Source organism: Rhinoraja longicauda, chromosome 2, assembly GCF_053455715.1.
Source record: "Rhinoraja longicauda isolate Sanriku21f chromosome 2, sRhiLon1.1, whole genome shotgun sequence".
NCBI classification, from domain to species: Eukaryota; Metazoa; Chordata; class Chondrichthyes; order Rajiformes; family Arhynchobatidae; genus Rhinoraja; species Rhinoraja longicauda.
In genome coordinates this window covers 17163832-17183549 of record NC_135954.1, presented here as the reverse complement: position 1 = coordinate 17183549, position 19718 = coordinate 17163832, and the positions used below count along the sequence as shown (strand labels likewise).

Below are 19718 nucleotides of genomic sequence, written 5' to 3'. Positions count from 1 at the left end.
ACGTAGATCAACAATGATTGAATTGCGGAGTAGGCTTGATGGGCCGAATGACTCCTATTCCTGATGACCTTATGAGAGTCTGTTGAAGGGTCTTGACCCAAAACGTCGTTTATCCATGTTCTCCAGAGCTGCTGCCTGACCTTCTGAGTTTTCCAGCACTTTGTTTCCTTTTGTGTATTAACTACTAACTGCAGTCGTTTGTCTCTACTACTTAAACAATGATATTACCTTACCTAGTTATAGCGGACAATTGGCAATTATAGACACCGTTCAACGGTTCAATAGTTTGTTGGCACTTTATTGTCACATTGAAATTTGATTTGCCATACAGTCATACAAAAAAAAGGAACAAGATACATGACTACATAAAGATTAAACATAGACTTAAACGGCCACCACCGCGGCGTGTGAGAATCCCCAGGGCACACAGCATAAGCGGAGACCCACAGCCATCAGTTCAATGTCTGGGCCACAAACACGCTCCTTCACCGTGATGTGACCAGAGTTGTACCGACCGCTATCACTCTCTCTGCAGTCCCTGTCGACCTGAACAGTCAGAAAGCCGGCCACACTCGCACTAGACTCCGGGATGTCCTCGTGGAGCCATGTCCCCGCAAACACTGAGGTCACTGCACTCACGGCACTCCATCTAAGTCCGCACGCCAATCTTGTTTTTTCGGCGACCTTCCATTCCCCACTGTGATGGAAGGGAAATAACATATCTTCTTTCCTCCTTTTCTCCTGTGGTCGGGGCAATCGAAACATCTGCAGTCGGGGCGATTGAAGCTCCTGCTGTCGGCAATCGAAGCCCCCGCATCGGGGCGATGGAGGCTCCTGCAATCGGTTGGAGCTCCCGAAGTCGATCCCTAACAAAGGGACCTCCAGCTCCACGATCTTAAGGCCGCAGTGCGGACAGAGATACAATACGGAAAAAGTCGCATCTCCGTCGAGGGAAGTGATTAAAAATGTTTCCCCCCCACATAATACAAAAACTAAAGATACACTAAAACATCCAAGTGAAAACAGACTAAAAACAACAAAAGAAGAAAGGGACGAGATAGGCTGTTGGTGAGGCTGCCACGTATTGTGCCACCCCGTGGCCACTATTGCCAACTATGGTCCGTTATAATGAGGGTTTACTGTAATTAATGTATAACTTTTTTTTGTGTGTGTATATGATTTACATGCCTGTGATGCTGCCTCAAGGAAGGTTTTTCATTGTACATTTACCTCACCATACCATAAACTCGACTCGACTTGACTTATTTTTTGTGACCAGGAGATAACTGTGCAATTTCTAACATGGTTGGAAAGTTGGCACTGTTGTATCCATTCTGAAACCACTTGGCAGCTGGCCCAGTTATTCTGGGCTGCAAGCCATCAGTACTAAGAAGGAATATTGCATGATTGCCTTTACACTATCCAGCTCTCCCAGCTATCTCTTGATAATTCCCAGCTGTTATCAGGCACCGAAACATCCTACCAACAGCTAGACAGCAGTCCTGAACTACTATCAACCTCATTGGAGACCCTTTGACTATCTTTGATCACCAGGCGTGGGGGGAACACCGTGAGGGGGGAGGGGAAGAACAAGGGAGGACCCGGCATGGGGGGACCACCGTGAGGGAGGTGGGGGGAGAACAATGGACAATGGGGGGGGGGGGGGGGGGGGAGAACAATGGGGGAGCTGGCGGCTTTCTAACTTTGTCAGCGCCATAGGTGGCTGCTATTTGTATACATTGGGTATGCAAGCAAAGGATTTCACTGTGCCTTGTCACATGTGACAATAAAGTATTCCATTCCATTCCATTCCAAATGAAACGTCTAAAGTGGGTAAAAGTCCAGCAGGGAGATTCCATGGGAAAGAGTTTTAGATGGGTTTCCTGACCTAGGTGCACACCCATTCTCCTGCAATCCCACCCCCTCTCCGTCCCCTTCCACCTATATCCCTCCCTCTGGGTTTACATTTCACTCCTCCCTTTATCAAGCTCCAGGGACCCGGCTTTGTTCCTGACTACTGGTGCTTGTTTGTATGGAGTTTGTATATTCTCCCTGTGACCTGCGTGGGGTTTTCCCCGAGTGCTTCGGTTTTCTCCCACATTCCAAAAACGTGCAGGTTTGTAGGCTAATTGGCTTGGTATAATTGTAAATTGTCCTTTGTGTGTGTAGGATAATGTTAATGGGCGGGGATCGCTGGCTGGCATGGACTCAGTGGACTGAAGGGCCTGTTTCTGCACTGCATCTCTAAACTGTACATAACAGGGCACTGGTGGGTGATTCTGCTGAGGGATACTAATTATCTTATTAAAGGAACTAAAGCAGCAGCTAAAAATCATTGTCATAGAAATGCAAATTAGTTGAGTCCAAGGGAAGTTTTACATGGTCTTTCCTAACCTAGGATAAATGCAATATTTAACAGAGCCGCAAACTGAGGAAGCGATAAGAAGAACTGGGGGTCTAAATTTAATAACAAGATTTAAGAAATAATAGATGTAAAACAATATAAAAAAATTAAAGAACCATTCATCATACGTAAATGGTAGTCAATGTAAATCATCTAAAAAGAATATTATTAAAATGTAAAATCGATTCAACATTCATTAATGAAGGCAATCAGTTGGCTCTGACATTTATGCTATAATTGGACAAAAATATCTTGAGACTGTTTCAGTTTATGACCAATGCAAAATCAGTGCTTGATATTAATTTTAAAGGCAAGAGCATTTTGTTAATATATCAACGATAAGCATTGTCTGAACTTCTTAACTGTCTCCAAGTCCAAAACTATCATTTTCCATTCTCCCCAGTGCATTTCTAACTCCAGTAGGTTCAACAGGAAGGGAAGACATAAAAGGAACATAGGAGGTTGAAAGACATATAAAAGACATTGGAGGTTGAAAAAACAGAAACGTTACAGCTGACACCAGGCTGGTCATTTAGTAGGAATTCAGTTCAATTAATCAGAGATTTAAGTGGCTGATGTTTACCGAAACAGCTTTGGTTCCTATTTTTTAATCTTTTCTGCATTTCCTCTTCCAGAATATTTTGATTCCTGCATTTAAGAGGAAAACCCCAACTTTATAGTAGCTACAGATCTGTTTATAAAATATGTAGCTGGTTTAAATCGAAGAAAGACTCAAAATGCTGGAGTAACTCAGCAGGACAGGCAGCATCTCTGGAGAGAAGGAAAGGGCAACGTTTTGGCTCGAGACCTTTCTTCAGACTTATCTGAATGCTTATAAAGTACATAGAAATCCATCAAGACACGGCACAGCACTGGGAAAATAACCAAGAGATCTGTCTCATAATTATGTTTAGCTACTGCACTAATCTTTTCCGTTGGGATCTATTTAGGATTTAGTACTTAAGATAAGAAGCAAATGTTGGAAATGCATAGACCGACTGGCTACTTACTGGCTGTTGGATTATCAGCATTTTGTATGTGTGACTGTTTTTCTTCGCAAAGTGATTAAAATGTGGAATGTGACCTAACAGTTGAATTGAACCTAATTATATTAAAAAAAAACCAATGATATATGAATTAAAGAGGTATGCTCATCGAGTGAGATAAAGTGAGAGATGGCTTGAGAGGTGCATAGGCACTGTTGTGATCTAGGCAGTATGAATTACATGCCAATGTGCTGTTAATTCTACAGACAGACAGTCCCCAGGCACATAGTTCAGTTCCTGAGAACTGTTCTTAACCTAACAGTTTGTAAGTCAGAATTCAACGAAAGCAAGTTGTGGGAGAAGATCACACAAACAACTGTGATGGGAAAAGGGAAAGTGGCCACTAGCCACCCTCAGTGACTCAATGAGCAAATGTATCTGCTCAGTGCTCCAGGTACTGCACAACTTGACATAGCCCCCGACTCTTATGGCCCTGAGGGTGGGGTAGTTATGAGCGAAAGCTTGCTGAGGTGCTCCCTTCCTACCAAGCAGAAGACGCCTCCGCCCCCACAGTCGCCAGCAATTCATTCCATCCATTTCGTTGGTCTCCCAAACGTTCATTTGCATGTATAGAGTGTCCATTGTGTTGGATGTTCATAACCTGGGTAAGAACCTATGTTAATATACAATCATAGTCAAACAACATTGAGTTTGTGCCAACCATCAAAAAGGCCATTTTACTCAGTCCTACACTGATCCCATTTTATTCTCCGTGTTTCTTCATCCTAGTTTCTATCTCTCATCTGCTTAATAGGGGCAATTTAAAATGGCCAATTAATTGGCCAACCCACTATCCATTTGGGGATCTGGGAGAGACTAGAGCATTGTGGTCACAGGGAGAATGTGCAAACTCCACACAGATTATGTGCTCAGATATTGGAATTTCTGACTTTTGGTGAATTAATGGCCCAACTGCAGCTGCAGAAGTGTAATGACACTATGAATTTCCGTCTCTGGCATTGTACATGGCAGCCGTGCCGACAGGCTGTCTCATCTTTTTCTTCTTTTGCTGTTTTGGTCTGTGTTTACTGTGTTTACTTGTATGTTTTTAGTGTACCTTTAGTTTTGAATTATGTGGGGTTGGGGGAGGGGGTGGGTTGGTGGAGACTTTTTTTTCTCTCTTTCCATGACGGTGATGCGACTTTTTCATCGTATCTCTGTCTGCACTGCGGCTTTAACATCATGGAGCTGGCAGTCCCTTTGTTAGGGATCGACTGCAGGAGCTCCAACCGCAGGAGCTTCGAACGCCCCGACCGCGGGAGCATCGATCGCAGACTGCGGGAGCTTCGATCGCCTGCGGAAGTTTCCATTTCGATTTCCCCGACCACGGGAGAAAAGAAGGTTACAGTTATTTGCCTTCCATCACAGTGGGCAAGGGGAAATGTGAGGTCGCCAATAAAAACAAGACGGATGTGCTGCCTGCACTGGTGAAGACTCGGAGGGAGTGCCGTGAGTGCAGCGATCTTGCTGTTTGGCGGGGACATGGCTCCATGAGCATCTAGTGCGAGTGTGGATGCCTTCGGGCGGACAGGGACTGCAGAAGGAGTGTCAGCGGTCGGTACAACTCTGGTCACATCACGGTGAAAGAGGGTGTGTGTGGCCTGGACATTGAACTGATGGCTGTGGGTCTCCGCTTATGCCCAGGGGATTCTCACGCCATTGTGTTGGCTGTTTAATCTATGTTTAATTTTTATGTGGCTCTAGAAATAGTGGACGCATTGGTGATCATTTTCCAATGTTCAATAGATTCTGGATCAGTTCCTGTGGATTGGAGTTTAGCTAATGTTATCCCACTTTTCAAGAAAGGAGCGAGAGAGAAAACAGGGAATTACAGACTAGTTAGCCTGACATCGGTGGTGGGAAAGAGATGTTGGAGTCAATTATTAAAGAGGTAATAACGGTGCAGTTGGATAGCAGTAAAAGGATAAGTCCAAGTCAGCATGGATTTATGAAAGGGAAATCATGCTTGACTAATCTTCTGGAATTTCTTGAGGATGTGACAAGTAAAATGGATGAAGGGGAGCCAGTGGATGTAGTGTATCGAGACTTTCAGAAAGCTTTTGATAAGGTCCCACATGGGAGATTGGTGAGCAAAATTAGAGCACATGGTATTGGGGGTAGGGTGTTGACATGGATAGAGAATTGGTTGGCAGACAGGAAGCAAAGAGTAGGAGTAAACGGGTCCTTTTCAGAATGGCTGGCAGTGGCGAGTGGAGTGCTTGAAGGGCACTCCTGCACCTATTTTCTATGTTTCTATGTGGTTATGTATCTTGTTGCTTATTTGTACGACTGTTGGCAAATCAAATTCCTTGTGTGTTTAGATACTTGGCTAATAAATTAATTACAATTACATAGAAACATAGAAATATATAAAAAAATAGGTGCAGGAGGGTCCAGAACCAACGTGATTTTCCCAGTCTACCTGCATATTGAAATTTCCCATAACCACAATGGCATTACCTTTGTTACATACCAATTTTAGCTCCTGCTGCAACTTACACCCTATATCCAGGCTACTGTTTGGGGGGCGGTAGATAACTCCCATTAGTGTCTTCTTTACCTTTACAATTCCTCATTTCAATCCACAGCGACTCTACATCGTCAGTCCCTATGTCACCCCTCACGAGGGACTGAATTTCATCCCTCACCAACAGAGCTACCCCACCTTCTCTGTCCATAGGACGTATAAACCTGAATTTTCAGTTCCCAGTCCCGATTCTCCTACAATAATTCCAATTACAGTTGTAATCTTGATGTTCACTATTCTTGGAATCCTGAGTTGATGAACCCTTCTGCAGCTTGGTCTGAGTAATGGCAACTGGCTTAATTCCAGACCATTACCGTAAGTCTCCAATGCAGACTGCTTGTTCTAATCAATCAGTCCAACATTTATGCTATCAAGATTAACTGTTTATCCTACATCATCGAAATAAATGAATTTGTTCAATACAAGAGCTGTTCATTTGCAGAAGACTATACAGTATCTCTCTGTTGCAACATTCACACAATTGTTTTTACCATGAAGAGCAATTTAATTGTTTCTGAATTATATTAGTGGTATTAAAGAGCTTTTGCAATAGCTCATTGATGCTCAATGGATATTTTTAAAGTGGAGATTGATAGGTTCCTGCTAAGTATAAGTAAGCAAGGGTTGTGGGGAAAAGACAGGAGAATAGGGTTGAGAACGTTCTCAACCGTGTCTTTTCTCCGAGATCTTCAGTTTTCCTCCCGCACTCCAAAGGCTTGGTAGAAATGTAAAAAAATTGTCCCTAGTGTGTGTGTGGGATGGTGTTGGTGTGCGGGGATCACTGGTCGGCGCGGACCCGGTGGGCCGAAAGGGCCTGTTTCCGCGCTGTATCTCTAAACTAAACTAAAAAACTAAACTAAAAACTAAACGAAAGATAGATCAGCCATGATTGAATGGCGGAGTAGGTTTGGTGGGCCGAATGGCCTAATTCTGCTCATATAACTATAAAGTTATGAACTTATGCAATAGTTCCACGACACGTGCTGACATTTCAGTTTGTGATGCATTCTCGTGCTTTGAAGTTTCATTTTTAGCTAAACGGACATCAGAATAGTGATGTGGAGAGTTGTTGAACTGAATTCAGGTGATGTTGTCAACAAATCGATGCAGATTTCACCAAGTTCGAGCAAAAGGTAGACACAAAATGCTGGAGCTACTCAGCGGGACAAGCAGTATCTTTGGAGAGAAGGAATGGGTGACGTTTCGGGTCGAGACACTTCTTTAGGCTCAGGTCTCGACCCGAAATGTCACCCATTCTTTCTCTCCAGAGATGCTGCCTGTCCCGCTGAGTTACTCCAGCATTTTGAGTCTCACTCCGATTTAAACCAGCATCTGCAGTTTTTTCCTACACAAGTTCGAGCAAAACATTGCTTCCTCAATTGATGTAGTTTAACTTAGTGTGGACAATTTAGGATCTTTTTTGGCCCATGCATCAGTGGTCTTTTAACATTCAATGTAGCCTGGGGTTAACAGAAACAAATTTCCTGCCTCTTCAAATTTCCAAGAATGATCATGTTTCCAATTATCATGCGTTGAGGTGGCACCGTTTCAGAAGCCTGCAAGAATAATTTATCCCTCATTGTTGAGTCTAATAGAAACCATGCCTTGTCCATTTTTATTGTGCTAAAATATTCCACTGGGAAAGATGAGAGCAGAATTTTCCATTGAAGTGATGCTCCAGAAATTGCTTAAGAACATGATTGAATGGCTGAAACAGAAGGTAACACCAATGTTCAAATATGTGTGGGATCATAGAAGTACCACGCAAATTGCCATATTGTATGGCTCTGCTTCTTTCGTGTCCATCATCCATGTTTCAAATGTTACATCACTGTCATCGTCCGTCCTGAAAAGGGCGCAAGCCTCCGGCAACAATCAGCGGGAGCCACAACTTGTACAATAGATGATGGTGGTAGCAGAATTAGCTCAGGACACTTCCAGTTTCCAGCCCCGCGACGTGGCCCCTCTGCTACGGGGCCATTGTATAGTTAATGAAAAACAAAAGACTACAGCCACATTCTGAATGACTTCATCCTGGAAAATAAACTGGACTTCCTCTGTCTGACTGAAACCTGGCAACAACCTCTGGACTACCTCCCACTCAACCTCACTACACCCAACGGATACTCCTACATCAATAAACCGCGCTCGGAGGGCCGAGGTGGTGGGATTGCCGTAATTCACCGACAGGACTTCAAGATCAGCCTCAACTCCATCTCATCTGCTCCTTCATTTGAACACCTGGCTTTCAAACTCTCTGGCCACACACAATTAGTCATGGCAGTTGTCTACCGCCCTCCCAAACCACACCCATCATTCCTTTCTGACTTCTCTGACTTTCTGACCCAGTTCTGTTCTCTCTCCCTCTCAATCCTCCTCCTCGGTGATTTCAACATCCATATGGACTTCACTGAAATACTCAACTGCTTTAACCAACACGTCAATTTTCCTACCCATAACCGTGGGCACATTCTGGACCTTGTCTGCTCCACTGGACTAAATCTACATCACCTCTCTGGCTCCGACCCCACCCTCTCTGATCACTTAGCCATCACCATGTCCGTCAACATTCCCACCCCAGCTCCAAGGCAAAAATACAAAATCAACTTCCGTAAGCTGAACTCTGTTTCACCTACCTCGCTCTCATCCTCCCTCTCTGAAATAATGTCCGCCTCTCCCTTCGTTGACCTCCACAGCCCCTCTGACCTCACTGACTACTACAACCACACTCTCTCCTCCTGCCTCGACCAGCTTGCACCTATAAAAACCAAAACAGTTTCCTTCACCCACTCTGCTCCCTGGTTTACCCCCGAACTCCGCATGATGAAAACTCATGCCCGCCAACTTGAAAGACTCCGCAACAAAACAGGTCTCACAATTCACTCCCAAGCCTACAAAGACCACCTGCAGCACTACAAAGATGCCCTCTCCCGCGCCCACTCCACCTACTACTCTCAAATAATTCACTCTGGCTCCGGAAACCCAAAAGCACTCTTCTCTACAATAAACAAACTCCTCAGCCCCCTGGACACCATCTCCCAATCATTCACAGTTGACAAATGCACCACTTTCCTTTCATCCTTCCAAAGCAAAATAGACAGCATCTACAGCACCTTAACCACCAACGCACCTGCTCCCCCTCAAACCACCTGCCCCCCCTTATCCTGTCAACCCCTGCCTCAGTTCTCCCCAGTCTCCACCACCGACCTCTCTGACCTCTTCACAGGAATAAAAACTGCCACCTGCTCTCTGGACCCCATCCCCTCCAGCTTTGTCAAGGCCTGCCTTCCTGCTCTCTCTCCACTTATCACTGTAACAATAAACTCCTCCCTATCAATTGGCATCGTCCCGCCATCCCTCAAAATTGCTGCTGTCACCCCCATTCTGAAAAAACCTGGTCTCAACCCTGACACCCCAAACAACTTCAGACCAATCTCCAACCTACCCTTTCTGTCCAAGGTGGGAGACAGTTTTCTCCCCCCTGAAACGGTCTCCCACCTTCACTCGACCTGGACCCTTGGCGTGACAGCCTCACAGTAGGTCCTGTCCAGGAAACTCTCGCATTCCCGGATGGCCCTGAGGTCATCCAGCTGCTTTTCCAACTCCGCCACACGTCCAGTCAGGAGCTGCACCTGGACACAATTCTTGCAGGTGTAGCTCCCAGAAGCTCCAGCGGTGTCTCTACCTTCCCACATCCTGCAGGAAACACACTGCACCAACTTGTCTGTCATCACTTCGGTGTCAAAAACAATTCTGGCTCAAAAAACAAGTGTAAGCTCCTCACCTCAGCCTCCTCGCCGAAGACTCGCACTTTACTCACAGGGCACTTCCCTCAACAGGGCTGCACCCCTTGTGCAAGCCTTGCTTATATCAGCCACTAAATTACTTAAATGGCCAATTTACCAAACGTCTGCTTTAATTGATCAACCAATCTCACTTCTATGCTGCCTTCCTGACCAGCTTGGAGTTATGCGCTCTCAGCCAACGGTCGTCCTTGCTGGACTTTTCTGACTTTTCTAACACATCGTCCCAACATCTGTACACAATACTCTGACTGATGAAAGTCAATGTCCCTCAAGCCTTCTTGACAATCTTTCTAGTTCAGTTTAGTTTATTATTATTGGCGTGTGTTCAGCAAGATGTTGCTTGTAACTTGCCTAAAATGTTTTCCAGCGAACAGCGAATCTAGACCCTATTTAAATTTGTACCCAGATGTGAAAGAACCTCACAATGAAATGGCATAGACAGAGTCTCATTCTGTATTGCCTGTGAAAAAAGTGTTTTAATCAACCTTACTTTACTTCCCAGTTAAGCACCCGTTTGAAGATTATGATTGGATTTTGATGGTAAGTGGTAATGTTACACAGCATTAAAATAATCCTCATCGCTTCTTTTTTTATAAATAACATAAATCAATTATTTTGTTTAACAATTTTTGTTGCAGTGGAAGCTTTGAACTCAATGATTGTAACATTCCCAAGGCTTCAATATTTAATGCTGTTTAGGAAGTGGCAGGGAGCTCACTTGTTAGCTGTGTGGTCTTTAAGAGCTGAGTCGTTATGCACGGCATCTGAATGAACAGCAAATTTGGAAATGTGATTGTTGATACAGATTATGAATTGCCTGGCCCAAAAACTTTCTGAAAATAAATCATTTTCTAGTTTATACATAATGGACAGAATTCATCTGTGTCGTCCAGGGGATAGATAAATAATCCTTGAAGATAAACTGGGTTAAAAAGATGTTATGAAAGGTCTTGCGCCTGGGTGATCAGCTGTTCCAGAGACTTGGTAGTTACAAGAAGGTGGCGGCATGCGACAGCCTTCTATGGTGTGCTGTTTCAGATGAGGAATTATTACCCTAATGTTTGGCATGATTTGTTGAATGGCCTGCAGAATAGCATTTCACTGTGCGATAATTTAAAAAAATCTTTGAGCCAAATCCTCTTCCAGCAGTTTGTTTTTTTACTCAAGATTCCAGCATCTGCAAACTCGTATCTCCTTTGACCGTCTGTCTGGGCTACAATACAATACAATATCTTTATTGTCCTTATACAAGTACACCGAAATTAAGAATGCCACTTCCATATCGACGCTATAAAATAAATAAATCATGGCGAAGACAAAAACAACAAAGGGAGGGGGGGAGGGGAAAGGAAACAAGGTAAAGTGCAAAAAAGGTTCATGCTGGGTCGGTTGTGCCAGATGACCATGGGGGCAGAGTCAGATCAAGGCAAGCTCTCAGCTGGTCCAATTCAGAGCAGCTATAGCTCTAGGAATAAAGCTGTTTCTTAGTCTGGAGGTGCGGGCAAACATCTAGAGTGAGAGGCAAATCTTTGTTTTATCCCAAACATCCAGTGTGATTCTACTTTGGGTTTGTGCATGTAACCCTGTAGATAAAGAGGGGAGAGGTAAGGGAAGGTGTGAAGGAATCTACTTTATTTATTGTTCACTCTCAGTACTTCATTAGTTATCGTATCGTTACAATTGTCATTCGGCACGAGTTCCGTGAGTTCACGAGAGTGCTCTGAGAATGGCTCCGATGCTCAATATGAGAGATTTAAGGAATGCAAGTGTTGGTTCTTTTTGTTCACATGTAAAATGTGACCGCAGAATTATTTCTTGGGATGTGACTGAAGTGAACAGATGAAAACAAAATGCTTTCAATCACAAAAGAGCAGCTGCTATATTTGAGACTTTTAGTTTAGAGATACAGCACGGAAACAGTCCCTTTGGCCCACCGAGTCCGCGCCAACCAGCGATCCCTGCACATTACTACACCATCCTACACCTTACTAGGGACAACTTTTACATTTACCAAGCCAATTTACCTACAAGCCTGTACGTCTTTGGAGTGTGGGAGGAAACCGAAGATCTCGGAGAAAACCCACGCAGGTCACAGGGAGAACGTACAAACTCCATACAAACAGCACCCGTAGTCGGGATCGACCCAGGGTCTCCGGCGCTGCATTCGCTGTAAGGCAGCAACTCTACCGCTGTGCCACCGTGTCTTATGGGCAACGTACGGTAGTTTGAGGTGTTCTTTCATACAAGGCATTTTTGCTTTCAGTGGAATAATTTGACTGCTTTTTAATTTTATTTTGATTGAATACTTCAAAAGATTCGGATGTTTTGCACAGGTTTTCAAAAAATGTAAGGGTGTTATTTTGTTAATAGAACTTGAGTAATTTGCCAAATCTGGAGTAAGTCAGGTGGTCAGGCAGCATCTCTGGAGAGAAGGAATGGGTGTCGTTTCAGGTCAAGACCCTGCTTCAAACTGAGTAATTTGCCAATTTTCTATCTGGTATCTGGAAGGGAGGTGTGGTTTCCATTCAGCTGTTATTTGTCATATAAAAGGGTTTTCAAAACTTGTCGCTACTGCCCAGTCTCTATTAAAGGGGCATGGACTGAGAATGACCTCTCATCTCACATACTCATGCTAGCAAATCCAATGGGAAGGTAAGAGAAATGAAAGCTTAATCTAGTCTTCATATGTTTATGAAATGGAAGAAAAAAATTATTTTTTGCAATTTGGAAAACATTGTATGATATTTAAATAAATGCATTGAACGTAGACTAAGACGTTTGTAAGTACCCTAACCCCGACGTGCAATGAGACAACAAAACCTGTAATACATCGTCTGTGCAAATTTATAATCAAATGTTTTGAAGCAATCTGATAAGGTGATGGCGATAAACTAGGCTAAATCATGCAAGTGAAATTTTTATCTATGCTGTTTCTTTATACACAGTGGGTGATCTGAGTAACTGAAATCCCACATTGGAACGGCTGTGATTATAAATTAAATTTAAAGTGATTTTATTTGCATTTCCAACTGACAAAATTTGTGGTGATTGGATGGCCTAAAGGTAGAGCCAGCCAGGTACGAAAAAGCAACACCTCCCTGGCTTTGTGGCTTGGGATAGTTTGTGCAGCCTTGCATAAGTGTACCTCTGGTTGTAAGTATTCTCGATTTTACTGATATCTGCTGGTCGCTTAAAAGACACTGTGGAATTGTTTTTAAAATCAGGTAGTTGAGGAGCTTTCCGTGTTCTTCTTCATAACTTAATGTACTAAAATTACTCAAAACTTGCTGTACTTATAAACGAGCTGTGAAATAAATTGAAATTTAGGAAAGGGTAGATTTAGGAAACTATAAACTTTCATTAGTGGAATGATGGCAATCGGTAGACAATTCTGTAGATGGACACAAATTACTGTAGTAACTCAGCGGAACAGGGAGCATCTCTGGAGAGAAAGAATGGGTGACGAAGGACGAATGGGTGACACGCAGCATCTCAGTCCTGCTGATTACTCCAGCATTTTGTGTCCAAGTCAAGTCAAGTCAAGTTTATTTGTCACATACATATACAAGATATACAGTGAAATGAAAGTGGCAACGCCTGCGGATTGTGCTAAAAATACAAAACAGAATATAATTTTTTTTTAACACAAAAAATAAATGAATACAGTAAATTAAATTAGTCCCTGGTGATATGAGAGTTAACAGTCCTGATGGCCCATGGGAAGAAACTCTGTCTCATAAGAAAATAACTGCAGATGCTGGTACAAATTGATTTATTCACAAAATGCTGGAGTAACTCAGCAGGTCAGGCAGCATCTCGGGAGAGAAGGAATGGCCGACGTGCAATGAGACAACAAAACCTGTAATACATCGTCTGTGCAAATTTATAATCAAATGTTTTGAAGCAATCTGATAAGGTGATGGCGATAAACTAGGCTAAATCATGCAAGTGAAATTTTTATCTATGCTGTTTCTTTATACACAGTGGGTGATCTGAGTAACTGAAATCCCACATTGGAACGGCTGTGATTATAAATTAAATTTAAAGTGATTTTATTTGCATTTCCAACTGACAAAATTTGTGGTGATTGGATGGCCTAAAGGTAGAGCCAGCCAGGTACGAAAAAGCAACACCTCCCTGGCTTTGTGGCTTGGGATAGTTTGTGCAGCCTTGCATAAGTGTACCTCTGGTTGTAAGTATTCTCGATTTTACTGATATCTGCTGGTCGCTTAAAAGACACTGTGGAATTGTTTTTAAAATCAGGTAGTTGAGGAGCTTTCCGTGTTCTTCTTCATAACTTAATGTACTAAAATTACTCAAAACTTGCTGTACTTATAAACGAGCTGTGAAATAAATTGAAATTTAGGAAAGGGTAGATTTAGGAAACTATAAACTTTCATTAGTGGAATGATGGCAATCGGTAGACAATTCTGTAGATGGACACAAATTACTGTAGTAACTCAGTGGAACAGGGAGCATCTCTGGAGAGAAAGGATGGGTGACGAAGGACGAATGGGTGACACGCAGCATCTCAGTCCTGCTGATTACTCCAGCATTTTGTGTCCAAGTCAAGTCAAGTCAAGTCAAGTTTATTTGTCACATACATATACAAGATGTACAGTGAAATGAAAGTGGCAACGCCTGCGGATTGTGCTAAAACTACAAAACAGAATATAATTTTTTTTTAACACAAAAAATAAATGAATACAGTAAATTAAATTAGTCCCTGGTGATATGAGAGTTAACAGTCCTGATGGCCCATGGGAAGAAACTCTGTCTCATTCTCTCTGTTTTCACAGCGTGACTGCGGAGGCGTTTGCCTGACGTTAGCAGCTGGAACAGTCCATTGCTGGGGTGGTAGGGGTCCCTCATAATGTTGCTGGCTCTGGATCTGCACCTCCTGATGTATAGGTCCTGCAGGGGGGTGAGTGTAGTTCCCATAATGCGTTCAGCCGAATGCACTACTCTCCGCAGAGCCTTCCTGTCCTGGGCAGAGCTGTTCCCAAACCAGATTGTGATGTTTCCGGACAAGATGCTTTCTACAGCCCCAGAGTAGAAGCACTGAAGGATCCTCAGAGAGACTCTGAATTTCCTCAGCTGCCTAAGGTGGTAAAGGCGCTGCCTTGCCTTACTCACCAGTGCGGCAATGTGTGTTGTCCATGTCAGATCCTCTGTGATGTGGACTCCCAGGTATTTAAAGCTGCTCACCCAATCCACAGTAATCCCATTTATCTCCAGTGGCGTGTACGCCTTCAGATGTTGAGCCCTTCTAAAGTCTACAATCAGCTCCTTAGTTTTTGTGACATTCAAGGGGAGGCTGTTGTCCTGACACCAGAGTGCCAGATCAGCCACCTCCTCCCAGTAGGCCTTCTCATCGTTATCGGAGATCAGGCCCACCACCACAGTGTCGTCAGCAAACTTGATGATGGAGTTGGAGCTGAACCTGGCCACACAGTCATGTTTGTACAGGGAGTACAGTAGGGGGCTAAGGACGCAATCCTGGGGGGATCCTGTGTTCAGGGTGAGGGGGTTAGATGTATGTTTCCCCATCCTGACCACCTGATCCGGCACCAGCGCGGTCAGCCATGTCTCGGTCAGACAAAAGATGTTGCAGTCTCTTATGTCCCGCTGGAATCTGATCCTCGCCCTGAGGTCATCCAGCTTGTTCTCCAGTTGACTGGACGTTCGCCAGAAGGATGCTGGGCAGAGGTGGACGAAAGGCTTGGGCTCTCAGCCTATTCCAAATCCGCCCCCCACCCCGCTTTCCTCAATGTTTTCTCCGACTTTTTCTCGGAGCCGCGCTCCCATTGTTGTTGCCGCGGCGCGCTCTCTTGATCTCTGTCGGCCACGCTGGATCGGTGAGTACAGTGTCTAATAAGTCTTCGGTTACCGTAAGGTTTAGTTTTACGAGAGTTTTCCGGTCGTACGTTGTTAGTGCTAGTGTGTTAGTACTTAAAAATAAATTTAAAATGAACATACGAGTTTAAAAAATGCACATTCTCTGCGGACCTACCACGATGGCGACTGGACTCAGACGTGCCATCGGAGGGACCTTTGGTGCATCTTTGGTGCAGTGCCTTCCTAGACAATTCTGGAGGATGTCAGCTGACAGACTTTTTGGGGGGATTAAATGACATGATTACAATAAATTGTAAATAGAATCCAATTTATTATATTGTGTGGCGGCTCCCAAGGGTCGGGCCATACCACATATCGTTGCCGGGGCGGGAGGAACCGCCCTCATCCACCCTACAGCGCCTTCGAGAGCGAGTTGGCAAGCCATCGGCCCTCCGGGACTGCGCCTATGTGTTCCTGCGCCGTGACGCCCACTGGACGCCGCTCCAGAGGCATTATGAGGGCCCATACCGGGTGCTGGAGCACGGACAGACAACCTTTGTCTTGGACATGGGGGGCCGGCCGGAGGCCGTGTCAATTGACCGCTTGAACTACCGCCCACTTGGACATCAACCAACCGGTGCGGGTTGCCCAGCCTCGGCCACGAGGTCGCCCCCCTTTGCGGGTCCCACCACCTGTCCCTCCACCTGTTTCTCCAACTGTGCCTCCGCCGGCCCCTCTGTCGGCCGATTTTCGTACGCGGTCCGGTCGGGTTGTGCGACCACCAGTGCGATTCGTGCCTCCGGTTCGGGGGGGGGTCCTGTGGCGGCTCCCAAGGGTCAGGCCATACCACTACCGACCCCTCGGCACGGGAATGGACCGGTCCAGGGGGGCGGCCCTGTGCTACAGATATAAAGGACGAGGTTTTGGGCGCGAATTTACTCTGGCAGACTTGACTGGTCTAGCAAACGTATTAAATTAATTCCTCCCGAAATACCCGGCTCCTCGCCTTTATTTCGGGCCTTTTTCGACGCGCCACATTTGTGTAATTCTATGAGTTATACAATAGAATAAATATAACCCTTGAAAACCTTACCAACTGGTTTGTGTAAAGAACCTGAACAACTTTAGAAAGTAGGGTTTCAAAGGATTGTACACGATATAGACATCATTGGGCGAATCGGCTTGGAAACGTCTATTCTCCGAATAAAGTAATTGGCTGCAATAGTTAAAAACAATTGAATGTAATAGAATTGGCAAGTAGTTGATTTCAAGGAAAATTTTACAGGGGATTTCCTAACTCAGGGTGGATACAATATTTATCAAGCTCCAAATTGGGAGTCTTAATTTCATGAATATATCAAGAGTCCAGAATGTTTTATTGTCGTATGTCCTGAAATGGAACAATGAAATTCTTACTTGCAGTAGTACAACAAATATGTGAGTATAGTACTCTGTAAACACCAGAATAAACAACAAAAAAAGTGCAGCAGCAGCACTAGAGAGAATGGAAGAACGGAAGAATGGCAAAGTGGAGTGCCTTCCTGCTGGCTGTGTTCCCCGTCACAGGTTCAAGTCAATAGTCAATAGTCGTTTATTTGTCACATACACATAAATGTGTAGTGAAATGAAAAATTACCCGCAGTTCAACAATAAGACCAATAAGAATAATCAATAAAAATGCAATAACACATACAATCATAAACTAACACCAAACAAAAAGAAACATCCATCACAGTGAGTCTCCTCCAGTCACCTCCTCACTGTGATGGAAGGCCAGAATGTCTTTCTCTCTTCCCCTGCCGTCTTCTCCCGCGGTCAGGCTGTTGGAGTTGCCACTGATGAGTGTTTGCCAGCACTGAGCCTCTACTTGCTGGAGTTCAGATGGACGAGTGGGGACCTCATGGAAACGTACTGAATGGTGAGAGAATGAAAGATCCGATTGAAACTTATAAACATCCTTTCCTCTGAAAGCACAGGAGATGTAATACATGTCATTACACCTTCTCCCTCACCTCCATCCTGTGACACTAGCAGCTTTCCACCTGAGACGGAGGTTCACATTGCACCTCTTCACATCTTGTCTTCTGCTTTTGGTCCTCCCGATATGGCTCCTGATAGGGTGGCACAGTGGTGCTGCGGTGGAGTTGCTGCCTTACAGTGCCAGTGACCAGGGTTCAATCCTGCCTACGGGTGCACTCTGTACGGAGTTTGTACGTTCTCCCTGTGACAGCATGTGTTTTATATGGGCGCTCTAACTTCCTCCCACACTCCAAAGAAATACAGGTTTGCAGGTTAATTGGCTTTGGTAAAATTGTAAAATTGTCTCTAATGTGTAGGATAGGGTTTGTGTATGGGATGATCGCTGGTCGGCATGGAATCCATGGGCTGAAGGGCCTTTTTTCCGTATTGTATCTCTAAAGTGTAAAAGATATGGCCTCTTTTACATCAATGAGACCAAGTATAGGCTAGATGAGTGTTTCGCCAAACACTTGTTCTTGGTCCGCCAAGGCCTGCTGGATCTCCTGGTTGCTAACCATTTTAACTCCCCTTCCCATACCCTTACTAGCTTTTCTGCCCTGTGTCTCCTCCATTGCCAAAGTGAGTCAAACTGGAGGAACAGTCTCTCTTATTCCACTTGGGTACCATATAATCCAATGGTACGAACATAGAATTATTGGATTTTAAATAGCACCCATTTTTCCCCTTCCATCTTTCCTGTGCCGCCCTAACTCAACGTGCACCCATTTCTCCCAATACATGACTACAATTGAGTCACTCACAGTGTACAAATTCATGATAAAGGGAATAACATGAGCAACTGCTCTGAAGAATGTTGTGAGACCTGTCATTAGGATAGATTGCTGGTGATTTAATTGAAGATTTGAAGTGCTTTTATGGGGATGTAACTGCTCTGAAGATTTGCAAAGGAACTTTATTAAGGGCCTGTCCCACTTAGGCGATTTTAAGGCGACGGCCGGCGACTAGGTTGTCACCGACAGTTCGCCGGGGTGTCGCGGGCATGATCGTGAGGAGTCTTCCAAAAATCGTAGTGGATCTCAGCGCATCGCTGAGAAATCATCCGGAGTGAAATTTCTCGGCGACAGCTGGCTTGTCGCCAGGTATCGTTGCTTATTGCGGGCACTGTCGCATGCTGTCCCCAGGTTTGCTAGTTTCTCTTAGATGCCCCAGGTTTGCTAGTTTCTCTTAGATGCATTTAGAAGCACATAATATTAAAATAAGTAAAGTCATTTCAAGATACCATAAATTACTTGTGTTTAACCAATTTATTTACCATCAGAACATTTGACAGGTAGATTGGAGGCAACAGTTTGACGGTCAGGTAAGCATGGAAATTTTTGCGATGTTTATGGCCATCAGCGATCACATTTAAAGTAGGCTCCCAACCTAGATTTGCAACCCAGAAACCAGATATGTATCTCCCGTACATTTTCAAAGAATGCCCACACATTTTTCACAAAAATACATTTAACCACTTCTAAAATTAAATTTCTTAATACTGCCGTTAGTAAACTGGAAGTAAATCCAGTTTATGCCTTGTTACCGTGAAGCTTGGTTTTTAATTAACCCATACAAGATGTTATAGTTCAAAACTCTCAAGTTTTTACCGACTTGTCAGTGATTTCAGCTAAATTTAGGATGCCGGTGAAGCATGGGAATTTTGTGATGTTTCCGAAGACGGTGTAATCTCGACCTGACTCGGCATTGTCGTGGTCATTGTTATCGGGTGAAAGAAAATTTTGGCGATCTGCTACGACTTTGACAGTCGCCGGCAGTCGCCTAAAAAATCGCCTAAGTGGGACAGGCCCTTTAGCTATGAGCTCTGCAAGGAATTCAGATTGTGCTCAACAAAACATGCCCTCCTGATATTAATATCAGAAGTTTTGTTATTTAACCAATTTAGTTAAACTAGATATACCATATGATCATACCATATGACCATTTGGGGTCATATTGGCCTGTGCATTAATGTGGTTTCTTTGAAGGTTTATTATAGCTTGGGGCCATCTTGAATGAATTTCCTGCTTCTCCAAATTTCCAAGTATTAGCAAACGTCAAATGGCACGATCAAGATGGCT

General features: G+C 44.2%; 1 protein-coding gene across 1 annotated transcript in view; it reads left to right on the top strand.

The window, feature by feature from the left end:
• The first annotated feature begins 15511 nt into the window (after positions 1-15511).
• The window catches only part of LOC144601442 (collagen alpha-6(VI) chain-like), a 109309-nt gene continuing 105102 nt past the window's right edge, over positions 15512-19718 (top strand). The window contains exon 1 of the mRNA XM_078413570.1: positions 15512-15641. The gene's annotated coding sequence lies outside the window, so the exon portion shown is untranslated. The remainder of the gene's footprint in view (positions 15642-19718) is intronic.